This window comes from Choloepus didactylus, chromosome 3 (assembly GCF_015220235.1).
Source record: "Choloepus didactylus isolate mChoDid1 chromosome 3, mChoDid1.pri, whole genome shotgun sequence".
Classification (NCBI taxonomy): Eukaryota; Metazoa; Chordata; class Mammalia; order Pilosa; family Megalonychidae; genus Choloepus; species Choloepus didactylus.
The window spans coordinates 63,649,284-63,661,849 of NC_051309.1; the positions used below are offsets into that span (position 1 = coordinate 63,649,284).

General features: G+C 40.6%; 1 protein-coding gene across 7 annotated transcripts in view; it reads left to right on the forward strand.

The window, feature by feature from the left end:
• Positions 1-830: 830 nt before the first annotated feature.
• The window catches only part of ADGRL3 (adhesion G protein-coupled receptor L3), a 912,567-nt gene continuing 900,831 nt past the window's right edge, over positions 831-12,566 (forward strand). For all 7 annotated transcript variants that reach the window (XM_037829887.1, XM_037829881.1, XM_037829884.1 and 4 more), the window contains exon 1: positions 831-1,412. The gene's annotated coding sequence lies outside the window, so the exon portion shown is untranslated. The remainder of the gene's footprint in view (positions 1,413-12,566) is intronic.

Consider the following 12,566-nt stretch of genomic DNA (forward strand, 5'->3'; position numbering starts at 1 on the left):
ATTCTGGCCTCGGCTCTGGCCCCGGGTGCATTCTCTGCGCGCAGGCTTTACAGCCCCCGCGCGCCCGCGCTCCGACAAGCTTTCAACGCGTTGCTCCTTCGCCTGCTCGCTAAACACCGCTGGCTTCAGTCCCCAGCAGTGGGGATGCAGATGCTGCCGCTGGTCCAGGTGGGGGCCGCTGCTGGCTTTTCCTGGACTGCTCGTCGACTACGCTCAGGCAGCTGCTGTTGCTGCTTGTGACTCTCGCCCCCTCCCCTTTCTTTCTTCTCTTTTGCCTTGGTCCTCTTCCTCCGTTTGTGCGCGCGCGCGCGGGTTGCATGGTTTGCTTTGGCAGGAGCTCGCTGGTGTGTGCGCGTGTGTGAGTGTGCGTGTCTGGAGAGCGCCAGAGCCTTGCTCGCTCTCGGAGAGTCGAGGAGGAGAAAGGACCTAGGCGGCGACGCGGAGTCCCGGGCCGTGAGATGAAGCTCTCACATGCCAGCAGCTGCCTGGCGCGACCGGCGAGCTAAGCACCCAATCCCCGGACTCTGGGCTCGGCCGCCCCCGGGACGCAGCCTTCGGCTTCCCGGCGCCCGCTCCGCCCGCGCGCCCCCGCTGTGCACCCGGGAAGGAGTTTGCGTGGCCCTCGCTCCGGCTCTCGGCGCAGGTTGCAGGCGCGAGAAGAGACCCTTGGCGCGGAGAGAACCTCAGAAGGAGGTTTTGGCGGAGAAGCAGCTCCCCTTGGCCCTGGCGCGTCCCCCTACCTATTCCATCTCTCCCGCTCCTAAGCGGAAAGGGGAGGACGAAGAAGAAGAAGAAAAAGAAAGAGAAGGGGGGTGGGGTGGGGGAAGTGGATTTAAAGATCAGCTGGGGGGATGGTGGAAGATTTTTGGTCTCTTCAGCAGCGTTTTTTCTTAAGCAGCGGCAGCAGCAGCAGCAGCAAGAGGAGGAGAAGCAGCCCCAGCTATGACTGCCGCATGTTAATAGCTGCCGCTTGGGTCCCCTGGCTGCTGCTGGAGAAAGAGCTTGACTCCGAAGTTGTGCAACTGTGGACTGGGAGAGACATTTGGACCTTCCTTTCTCTTGGCTTCGCTTTTTTTTACCGCTTGGTGTGTGTGAAGCGAGGAAACGTAAACGAAGACAAGCATTTGGTTCTTCTTCCCTTTTTTTTTTTCCTTCCCCTTTCTCCATGGTTGTGTAGCAGAAGCAAGGGCTAAGGAGAGACTTTTTGTTGTTATTTCTTTGACTGGGGTTTCCATCCTCCTGCTGCCTTCTCCTGCGCTTTTATCAATCTTTGCCGCGTGTGGTGGGGGTGCCTTTGCTGGGGCCGGTGGGTCTTTTGCCACAGGCTCAATGGCTGGATTGTTGGAGCTGCACCCGGCTGCAGGTTGTTGAGCAACTGATGGGACTGTCTCAGGGACCGGCTGTTACGAAAGGTAATTTATTCTTCGTCTCTTCATAATAGTGGTCGCCCTGGCCGGGCGCAGGCGTTGGCATCCGCGGGGTGGGCAACCCAGTGGGTGCGAGCTTCACGCATACTCACCCTCCTACTCAAACACTCGCCCGCGCACACACTCGCCCGATCGTGATGCGATGCGGGGCGGGAAAGAAAGCCTCCTGGCTGGTGGGCGCTCGTGGTTGGCACGGGTTCGAGGTTTTTCCAGCCATCGGGAGATTTGGCGGCCTAGGGGGATGAAGAGGAGAGGAGACCCGGCGCATTCCGAGTCACATGCGCTGGAGAACAGGAACAGTTTCCTCCCCGGGAATTTTCCCTTCCCTCTTACGCCAGTGACATCCCGTCGGCGGGCTGAAAGCAGACGAGGGTGCGCCTTCTCCCCCGGACCGGTGCTGATGCGGTTCCAGGCTGGAGCGGGCTGAAGGGCGGACAGGGATTAGGTGAGGATCTGGGTTCTGGGCTGATGGGACTGCGGGGCGACGAGCCTGGGGCTATCCTCCCTCGACGCCTGCCTGGAGCATCCGTGGTTGCTGCGTTTGCCTAGGTCGCGCCCCTGAGTCGTCGAGCTGCGCCTCCTTCCCGCACACTGCGCGTTGTGTCCCTTTCACCGCAGTTTGGCTTAGACCTCTCCTTGTACTGGCTTTGTTAGGCGATTTTGGTTGGAGAAAGCTGCCACTTTCATGGGTGGCCGGGTGCTGCGATTCACTGGGAGTGGGCACGGGGCGGGCAGCGGTGTCGCACGAATCTGGGCACTCATAGGGCGGCCGCGGCACCTGGGTGGGGTGGGCAGAGCGTTGGTGACCGCGGTCAGTTGGGTTACAGGTAGGAGGGCAGGCACCCTGACACTTCCCCTGGGAGAAAGGAAGGCTCCGGGCTGCGGCTGAAGGTCTGTGCTGCCGCACCCCCGCTGCCAGCCCCACGTCGGAGCTTAGGTGCTAGGCCCCCAATCATGTAGAGGTGTGTGTAGGTGTGTGTCAGTGTGTGTGCGTAGAAGAGGGGCGACCTCCCCCACCAGGGTTAGTTGGTGGAGGGTTTAGCTGTGCGTTTCTGTGTGTGTGCGTTTGCGCGCTCCGGGAAAGGCAGGGAGATGTTTTCCGGGATCTTAGGGTTGATGCTACTTTGAGCTGAGCTTGCTTATCGAAATCGCCTGGGATCCGCTTAACTGGAAAATCTGGTTTGAGGAAGCCGCGAGGGCCCCGTAGGGGTAGGGAGGAAGCCTCACAGTGTCCGACACTCCCCTGGCGAGGAAAAGCTCTACGTGAGGAGTGTAAGCGTTCTAGGCACCCCAGATTGGCCCTGATTAGGACAGGAGGATAGAGAAGTCACCTCCAGGGCAGATTGATATAACCGAGTCAAGCCAGCATAACCCTTGATCTCTGGAATTCTCTGGCCACTTTCCTCGTTCGGATAGAAACGTGCGCTGCTTTATTTATGGCCAGAGATAGCATAGCAATTGGGCGAACTCAGGCAAGCGAGCCACCTCCGGGGTGTCTCCTTCCTATGCCTGCTTGAGATCCCTGCCTGCGGTAGTTAGACCACATTGTAAACAACGGTGTAAGCATCCCTGCCACAGTTTCCTAGAGCCGAACCTACTGATGTCTGTTGTGTTTACTTTCCTAGGCGGATTACTCATTAGGAAGTATAAGCCTTCTCTTGCATGTCTGATTTTACATCCTTCCAGCCAGCTGCTGGGGAAATGAGACGCATGGACACTGGCAGGAAAGAAAAATTACCTTCTGTGTTTTGCTCGAAAGTAAATAGGCGGTGTGCTAATTTTCTTTCGTATGGGCTATCATTACTAGTTAAAGAATGCCATAGAATCTGCATACCACAAACCCGAACACTTGAGTAGTTTCTCATTCTGAGAATATCCAATATTTCTCTATGAGATTAAGCAGAATTGTCTGTCTTACAATCTGTAATGGTATTAAATGATGTGGGGTTCTGGGGCCCAATTTATGGGTGGATTACAGATAGAATTTTCCTTTCTTTTTATAGTCTCATCAAAAGAGGTTTCCAAATAATTTGTATAGGAGTTAAAAGGGTATTTGTGTTGAAATATCTCTCAGCTTTGTTTCACCATTTTTTTTTTTTTTTTGGTAACCAAAGCAAGGGTAAAGAATGTATAAAGATAAACACAGTTTATAAACTATTAGTTTTGCAAGCTAAGCTGCTTTTTAATTTCAATAAAATAAAAAATTAAATTCCTTAGTTCTGACTGCTTTGGTATTTCTTGCAAATAGCTATGCTTTCTTTAGTTTAAAAAAGTATGGCACTTGTAAATGTAAGACAGTACTTTGTTTCTGGGTACTAAAATTTCTTTTCTTTGCTTTTTTTTTTTTTTTGTTAAAAACTTAAGTTGCCAAAAAAAAAAAATGCTGAATAATTGATGGCTGGTTTTGATTGTCATATTTTTACTTTTACTAAGAGATATTGCTGACACTCATCCATAAAAAAAAAACTTATAGAAAATCGTAATTTAATTCCTGAGAATCTAGCTTCCTATGTGTGTTTCATTTCTAGAGGTTATGTGTGAAAGTCATTACACTTGCAAGTATTTCTGGAGATAAGTAGTACTTCTCCCATTTTAGAAGATCTAATCGCAATGATTCCCAGTCCTTACATTAGAAGATTTGATCAGATCTGTTCTTTGTTTCCTAGCAGCATGTGTTCCCTAGCAGTCATACATTCCACAGGTCCTGATGTCATTAGAACTGTGTCTGTCAGTGTATTGTGCTGTCTTTAACTGAAGGTGAATATGTCAGAGTGCTTGAATGCCATTCTATAGCACTTCTTTATCACTAAATATTCAATAACCTTCTCCATTGGTGTATATGGTTGACTGGACTATTTCTATAAACTCGGTATAGGAGGAGTGATTACCATAAAAGGTTTATGTGGACTATTTAAATTTTTTTGACTGAGATGTGAGGCTGCATCAGGCATCCCTGGCCTCAAGAGTGATAAGTTATAATGTGATTTGCCTGATGGATAAATGCTTTGATGCCTCATTTTAGGTTTCTTGGTGTGGTTATCCCTCAGATTGAGTACCCACCTCGAAAATATGAATGGAAGGTTTTTCAGAAGGGATTTTCTGACCTTTATACATTTTGTAGATTTAGATATTCCTTTTTCCATGGGGAATAATAGCAGTTGTGGGACTTAACTGGCCCTGGCTACGGTGCTTGACATTGTTTTTAGTAATAAGGAAAGGCAAGTTTTGTATGGACTTGATTTAGCTTCGATTGCTTTGTGAGTTTTAGCTAAGGAAATCCTAAATAGCAAATAAAAAGGATTATGAAATCACAAGGATTGGAGTTGGTCATATATTACAATGCTAAACTGTATTGTTTTTGATTTGATTTGGACCACTTTAAGCCTTGCTTGAAACTCTCTTTGAAAAAGACTGCCAAGCAGAAGTAAGGTTATGGTTAGAAGTATGACATTTTTGCCTAGAAATCAGCAAAGGAAACTGATTTTGATTTTTGTTTTTAGCATCAGACAGTGATTTTGAGAAATGCAGCCTTATTTTAGCATACTGTGAATGACTAGGGCAGTTGGAATTAAAGGGAGATGATCCTTCAGTTTTGTAAATGGCTGTTTTCCCTTTGATTCTTAGATTTGCATTGCATTCAAAATATGCATTTGTTCACATAGGGAGGAGCTCCTAAGGACTCTGGGGATATTGTAATTTAGCATTTGTTTCCCCCCAAGGACATATTTACTCTTAGTTAACTATTGCATGTTTCTTTTTCTTTTATGCAAATGAAGTTCTTTATAGAATACCCATTTTATAAAATTAAAGCTTTCAAATATAAGTCATATCCTCCTGACTCTCTTTCTCTCTCTCTCTCTCCCTGTGTGTGTGTGTGTTTGTGTGTATGTGTGTATTTGGTTAGAAAGTTGCTGGTCAGTGGAGAGAAATCCAGATTTTTTATTCATTGTGATTTTCATATTGATATTTATTGGCCAATTTGAGAAAGTAGTGTGAGCATGCCTGTAGATAGCGTATCTGAGTTCAAAAATGTGCATTTTTTTCCCAAGACCCTTTATTGTCATTATCTGTAGTATGGAACAATTAAATGAACTATGCTACTTCATAAGTAACCAGAAATGTTTTTTGCTTACAATTGTGAAGTATGTTCATTCATTTTCAAGTACAGAACTACTTTTAAAAAAGTACTTGTCCTATTCTGAATTAATTGAAATTTTCTGTTTGGTGTGGGGTGTGGGTGATTGGGGAGATTTCTTTCTATATTTGATCATTATAGATACTATAAATCTTAATAATTTATGTCTTGTTTATGTGTTATTGACACTTAAAATAAGAATTTAGTTTTAATATTGATGAATTTTTTCATGAGAGTGATTATATATACATATTAAGAGCTATTAAGATTTAGTCTATAATATTTAAGAATTTAAATGGAATGCTGTTGATGGTAATCCTATTTATTTTGAAAGCTATCTCTAGGATGGAAAATTAAATCACCCAACTGATTATTTCTGTCTGGTAAACTTCTTTGACAATTATTTCAGAGAGGAGATAATGCTCTACTTCAGTGGTTCTCAAAGTGTGTTCTCAGAACCTTCTGGGTCTCTGAGACTTTTTCAGAGAGTCTCTGAAGAGAAAACATTTTCTTAATAATGCTAAGATATGATTTGACTTCATTCTCATTCTCTGACAGGTGTACAGTGGAATTTTCTAGATGCTGCATAATGTGTGAGACCATCATTGCTCTGATGGCAGATGGCACATTGTGTTTGTATCTTCTTGTGTTTAAAAATTTTCCCATTTGTTTTGGTAATGGATGATGTTGATGGTAACACAAAATTGTGAATGTAGTTGACACCACTGAATTGTATACTTGAAAGAAGTGAAAATGGGCTATTTATGTTGCATGTATGTTACCACAATAAAAATTTTTAAAAAACCCATATAGCTATATAAAAAAAAGAGTGAACCCTAATGTAAGCTATGGACTATAGTTATTAACGTAAGTATAATAATGTTGGTTCAACAATTCTAACAAATGTACCATACTAATGCAAAATGTTAATAATAGGGAAAATTTTCCTATTTTAACTTTTAATACATAAATATTGCTAGTTATAGCCAGTGTAATCAAAAGCTGCTCTAGGTCATCAGTAATTTTTAAGGGCGTAAAAGGGTCCTGGAACCATAAAGTCTAAGAACCTCTGATACAGACTTTTCCAAGATTTGCCTCCTTGTATTTAGGAATGTCACCCACACAACCCCACCCTCACCCCCTAATCAGGTAAGGACCCTCCTAGGATGAGAAAACAAGTAGATGTTCAAGCTTTAAAAGGACACAGTCAGGTTGGATATTTTAATTAGTGTTTGGTAATTTTATTATTCTGTTTCCTGATGTTTCAATGTTGAAAGCTCATTTTTGGTTTTCTGATCCTGGTTTAGTGAAATGGAAACTTTCAAGCCGCCCATCTCCAGCTTGATCTACTGACTGGTACTGGGATGGCTGCAAGGGAAAATTTAGAAATACTATAGAATCTGGGGTCCCTCTTCTGTTTACTGGAGAGGCAGAATTGAATAGTGGTGAAGAGAAAAGGGACTGTGGAGTGTGAATCTGCCTAGGTTTGATAAGCTTCTTGACTTTCGGCAAGATATTTAACTTTTCTATGCATCGCTTGCCTTAGATGTTTTAACGAGCATGATAACTACCTACTTCATAGGGTTGTTGTGAAGATTTACGGTTAGATATATCCAAAGTGATTAAAATAGTGTATGCACATAATAATTTGAATGAAGGTATTTGCTGCTTCTGCTGCTGTTGTTATTTATTAGGTCTCATCTAGGGCCCTAGAAAACTTTAATCACCTCCCCACATGATTGAGGTATGCAAATGGATTTCACATGATTACTTTACAGTATGTCTTAAAATGTTATTAAACTTGAAAGTTTAATAAAATAGATAACCTTGGCTTTATTTTACGCTCCTTTAAAATGTATGAAGGGTCATTGGCATTTTTGGAGGAATTAATAAAACAACTTCCTTAGCTTGGGCTAAGTTTGAAGTTGGGTGGTGAGTATGACCCTTAAGTGAATTTTTATGTATCTTGGACGTTATGAGGGGAGGAAATCACTTTTCTGAAATGACATCAAGACAATTCACTATGCTTTTTTTAGTCTCTTAATCAGTGTCTAAGCACAAGGACAGGCCAGTTTCAGTGAAAGGGATCCTTGAAGTAATTGTATACCGGAGTTAAGTTTGTTTGTGAGTGGTGATATGCCTAACTAGTAAAATACTGATCTAAATACAGATAAGTCTTACTAGATGCCAAAGTTTAACTGGTGAACTGGAATACTTCCGAATAGTGCTTTGACATCTGTTTGAAACCTTTAAACTACAGATACATTTATAAATTGCATACATACTTCTTTTGGTATATTCCATGGTTAGTTCTGACACTATGAAATTGTACCGTACTGTAACATATATCTCCTCCAGCACTTTGGTTAATCCTGATTTAATGTTGTAGAAACTAAATTACACTCCATAGACAAGCATTGGTGAGCACTGCACTTCATTATGAACTTCTTAGAAATGGCCTTTGGAATGAGAGATACTTGATTACATTCAAATTCTGCAACTTTTTACTTCTATGATCTTGGGCAATTTATTTAACCTCTCTGTAAAATAGAAATAATAATCTCAACCTTGATAGTTTGCAGGTAAGGAATAGGTAGTAAATACAAAAGTACCTGGTAGAGTGAGCACTTAAAGAATGGTACCTGTTCATATTAGTCACTGTATTATTAGAAATGTCCTTGAGTACCATTATTAAGAAAATTTTACTAAATAAAATACCATTTTTCAAATGAAGCATTCTTGGTGAGCTATGAAAATCACTAGCATTTTCCTAAGCAGTCAGTTGAAAGGTTTCAACGTCTTTTATTTTTCTTTCGTATGTTCTTTCCCTCCCTCTCTCTCTTTTTTTTTTAACCTTTTGTTAAAGACCTATTTGTCAGCTCTTCCTCTTAATGTTAAAAAGTTACACTCTGCTACTATTTCCTCACCAAATATCATAATCCTGACAGGAAAATATTTTTGACAGCCACCAAGTGCTGTGTCTGAAGATTGACTCTAAATCAGGTATAAAATGAAAGTAGCAATTTAAGACATTTTAAATTAAACTCCTGATCATCTTTTCGCATAGAGTCAGCAGCTCTTTAAGCTTTAACTGCATCAGAATTTTAGACTGTTTTAACCAAATCATGTCATCATAAACTTCTAAGATTTAAGGATTTACATACTTTTAAAAGATTCATTATCCCAAAAGTTAAGTCCTCACAAGATAGATATAAATGCAGATGAACCTTTGAAATTCAGATCCCAAAAGGGCTTGAGTATTGAAAGGGTCATAAGTAAGTACAAATTTTAGAATTGACTTCTCTCTATTTCAGTGGTGCTTGCGAATTAGAGAAGTTATTAAAACGTGTGACTTTTAGCTATAATTATCAGCATTTATGCTAAAACAGGAAGAGTCCAACATAGTAGGTGGTAGAAATGAATGAAAAAATATGGCACATTGAACAGTGACTTGCTAAACTGTACTAGACTTAAGTGGTTTAAAGTATGACTTAAGAAAATGAAAGCCGAGTAGAAATGACACCCTCTTCTGTTTGATAAGCTTGTATTGGTATTTATGCGTCCTGCAGAGGCAGAGTGTGTTTCTATTCAGGAGAGTCCCAGAAGCTCCAGCAGTAGCCTTAGCCTGTGAGAATAGGGGAGAGACTCAAGCCCAGTTTTTGATGTTCTGCTTGGGTGGGTAACCTGAATACTAAAATGCATTCCATTGACAGCTGACCCTGGAAGAGGTTTTTCAACAGTCTCCTGTGTTGTTTTGGTTTGGTCCCCCCCATCCCCCTTTCCTTTCCTCAGAGCTTTTTGGAAAAGAGGAAATGGTCCTGATTGGTCATCTTTTTATATGAGATTTTATTTCAGGCAAAATGGAAGGATTCAATTAGTTTACATTAATGTCTCACTTGTTCAGATTTTCAGTGTTCTTGATTTGTCAATGGCTGACACTTGCAGTTTGAACCTTGACTCAGAATACTGATCCTGACTTCAAGGACTGGACAAAGATCTGTTTGAGAAAGAGTTTTGCGTTTGCATGAGGCATGTGCATATTTATGGCTTTCTTCTTTACATTGGCTTTAAATAGTCAGTTGAATCTTTTAATGAGTTTTAATCATTAATTTACTTGACTTTGGAAGAAGACTTTAGGCAGCCGTTTTTTTCTTTTTTTAATAAATCATTTTTGTGTATGTTTTAGGCACTTCCGTTTTTAATAACTGCTATGTGTAACAGTTAAATATGATTTTATGGTCATTCCAAAATGATGCATGTTTTATGACAACATCTCAGTTGTGATATGTACTTAAATTCAACTAACAACATTTAATAGAATGGGTGTATTCATTATTTCTCTTTTAATTTTGCGAAGATTCCTTCCACTAACTTTAGGCCAAAATGGCTAATTTATTGAGTTTCTTACCTAAAGAATTTTTAGGGAGGACAGAGGAACACCTGGACATTAGAAAAAATTAGCAACTTGAATAACAATAGGATTATGCTCCAATTACTCACCCATATCCAGCCTCCCATTTCTCTTTTCTCTGCCTACTAAGGTCTTCCCTGTCACCCCAGTCTGAATTAGGTACCCAGCTTTATCTAGAAGAATCGACTATGACCAGCTTAGTGGAGTCAGTAAGGATATTGCAGTTCCTCTGTGAACACATAGCGTGAAGAAGGAAAAGTTGTATTGGTAGGAGGATACTGTTCATACGAAAAGGAGGTGCTGGTAATACTTGAATGTGCACTATAGTGATCCTTTGTTACTGGAGTCACAATTGGTTAAGGCAGCCATTGAAAATGGGTTTTCTCTCTTCCTTGATCTCGGCAAGTGGTTGACTACTCACTCGACCCAAAAAAAACCCACAAAATCATGAAAATCTTCAGGTTCATTTTAAGAACACTGGGAAATTGTCCAAGCCATCCAGGATATGAATATCTGAAAAGCCACCAAGTATCAGAAATATGTTACTTTACTGGTGCTCCATGTGCCATAGCATCATATAACGGTGGAGTTGGTAGGTGTAGCCAGCCTGAAGAGTGTTGAATTTTTGCTGTGTATCCATGAAAATGAAGAAAATAATGTTGAGCTTATGGGTTTCGATGTAGCTTTTCTGGGTGTTGAATACTTCCAGGTGAACAAAGTCCCTATGATGTGCTGTTGGGTTTTTAGAGTTCATGGTTGAATTAACCCATGCGTGAGATCCCCTGGCCATATAAAGATGGTCTTTACTGAAAAAGAAAAAGAACAGTGTTCTTAAACCAGAAGAACAGTTGTTCAGAACAAGTTATCTTAGAAGAAACAAATACTAATGGTACAGGGATAAATATGGCATAAAATAAGTGCAACTGAATGTAAGAGCAGAGAAATGGACTTACAGGTATGTTTCCATCTATTTATGACGTTACTTACTTTACACTTGCTGGTGTACTCATTGTCATGCTTCTGAAGGGAATATATGCTTATTCAAGTAAACCTTCTATTGAGAGGCAGGATATTTAAAATTACATCAAGAAAGATGGCAAATAATTGAGCATGGATAATTTTATAGCTGCCTAGGGAACCCAATGAAAATATACTGCAACCTGTCCAACTATAATTTTATTCAATGGCAGACATCTAATATGGATCTGTTATCATAAAAACCAGAGTCTGGGTATTGTTTACTGATGACACTTGACCAGCTGAAATAAAGTGGTACCTTAGAGGTATTATTTATATAAATTGGGAATCTCCTCAATTTTAATTTTTTCAGAATGAAAGTTGCATAGACTTTTCATTTTCATTTTAAAGTACCAAGTCCATATAAGTGGTAATGTATGAAGATAATTTGGGAGAAGTTTTAAATTAGTAGAAACTTTAATTAGAAGAACTCACATGTACGGTGACCTTCCTTATCGTTGAAAAGCCTCGAAGAAGAAAGAACATTAAAAATTAGTATGCTGTCAGCATTGTATTTTTGTGATTTAACATTATTAAGCAAACTTTTTGTGCATTTCTTTTCTTTTCTTTTTTTTTTTTTTTTTGTTGCATTTGATTAAATTTGTGATCTTATCTTGGTGAAATAGCCCGCTGGGCTGCCGACAGCAGTGTTCAGAAATGAAATTTGCTTAGAGCCTCTGAGCAGACATTTATTCAATGAGACCTTTCTTGAATTATAGATGATAGTGAGATAGCAGTGGTGTGTATACGTGTTTACTTCCTGGAATGTAGGACGTGTGATAGAGCAATGAAAATATATAAAAGAAAGCATTAGGTTTATACCCAAGAAATTAATCTCTTTTGTGACAAATAACTGAACTCACCGTAGAGACTCAAAGCATCAGGGTCGAGAGCAGTATGCTAGTCTGCATTCTTTGTACATCTTTTCCTGCTGCTCTCTCTTATCTTGGTAGATGTTATTCTGGAATTATTGCCACTATCCCAGTGTATATCATTTATGCACCCTCCACTCATCCTACTTGGGTGTTAGTACTAGGTGAATTTAGATTCTCATTCATTCTTCCCAAGTCTTCAGGGCATTCCATTAGCTAATATAACCCGTGCAGTTACTGATGCTTATTCTACATTCTTAAACTTAACTGTTAGCAAATTTTTATTCTGACTGTAGTAAATGCTCATGTTGAACATGAGTAAATTTAGTGATCAATAACATCGGAACAGAAATCACCCAATATCTCAATCCATTGGCATACAGAAATGTTCATAGATTCTTTCACACTTGTTTTTTCACCTGGATTATCTGTCTGTATTTTGTGTGTGGGTGTTTTAACAGAATGGAGAATACGCTGTATATGTATATTCTATATGTCTCATTTTCCAGTTCCGTTAACATTGATTTGAAAGCATCAGTTTTTTTCTTTTTAGAAAATTTTATTGTCATAAAATAAATATAACATAAAATTTACCATTTTAACCGTTTTTAAAATGTACAAGTCAGTGGCATTAATTACATTTATAATGCTGTGCAACCATCAACCCTATCAAGTTCCAAAGTTTTTTCATCACCCTGCACAGA